Here is a 1,075-nt window from a genome sequence, read left to right as displayed (position 1 = left end):
CCCATCTTCCTTCCGAGGAGTGGCTGGTGGGTTTGAACCACCAGCCTTCTGGTTAGCAGTCAAGTGCCTTAGGCACTAAGCTACCAGAGCTCCCACTATGATACATGCACACAATTAAATACTATGCAATGCTAAAGAATAATGTAGAATCTGCAAAACACCACATAACATGGAGGATATTATGCTGAGTGAAAGAAGTCAATCACAAAAGGACAAATATTGTATTAGTCTGTTAATGTATAAGTCAAGGAAATGTTTATCTCTGGAAGGAAATTTTCTTTGTTGCTTACCATGGGTGATGGGAGGGGAGGGAGCCCTGTTAGATACATAGAGATAAGTATTTATTTGGGTGAAGAGAAGGGCAATGTACCAAATGTGAGTGATCAACATGGGGCATTGAGGAAGGGAAAGACATAGAGAGGTATGTGGGAGGTACAGACAACAAACGTGAACCCTTTTGCACATATAGTACTGTGTTGTCAGTGAAGGCAAACGTGGGTATATGGGTGGATAGATGGGTGGACAGGCTGAACTATTAGGTATGTCTATGAAGTGGGGAGTGTATCCAAGAACATATGTAGGGTTGGAAGACAATAGTCCTATAAGTTTATGTGTGTGATCTGAATTCCCATATGTATATTAGAGCTGACAAGGGGCAAGGTTGTAGTCACTTCTTGGTCACAGCTAGCTACCCAGAGAGACCGAGTAGTTGAACCTGTGGGCTCAGGACCATAGTCACAGAGGACATCAAGCTCAGTTGGCATAAAATACTACACAAAACATTGTTCCAGCTCCTGCTTTGGCGAGTAGTTACTGAGATCTTAAAAGCTTTCAAGCTGCCATCTAGATGCAACGATGGGCCTCTCCTCATCCAGAACAAAGAAGAATGAAGAAAACAAAAAATTCATGGAAACAATTAGTCCTAACGACTGGTACACCATCCTATCTGTAGCCTAAATGATTATGAGATCAGAAGAACTAGATGGTGCCAGGCTACTACTGTCAACCACTTGGAAGGGGATTTATGAGGAGATCCTGGATACAGAGGGAGAACAATGTGGAAAAAAAATCAAAA

Source organism: Orycteropus afer, unplaced genomic scaffold, assembly GCF_000298275.1.
Source record: "Orycteropus afer afer isolate SDZICR_OR568_19922 unplaced genomic scaffold, OryAfe1.0 scaffold01096, whole genome shotgun sequence".
Lineage (NCBI taxonomy): Eukaryota > Metazoa > Chordata > Mammalia > Tubulidentata > Orycteropodidae > Orycteropus > Orycteropus afer.
Note: the sequence above shows the minus strand (reverse complement) of the source record.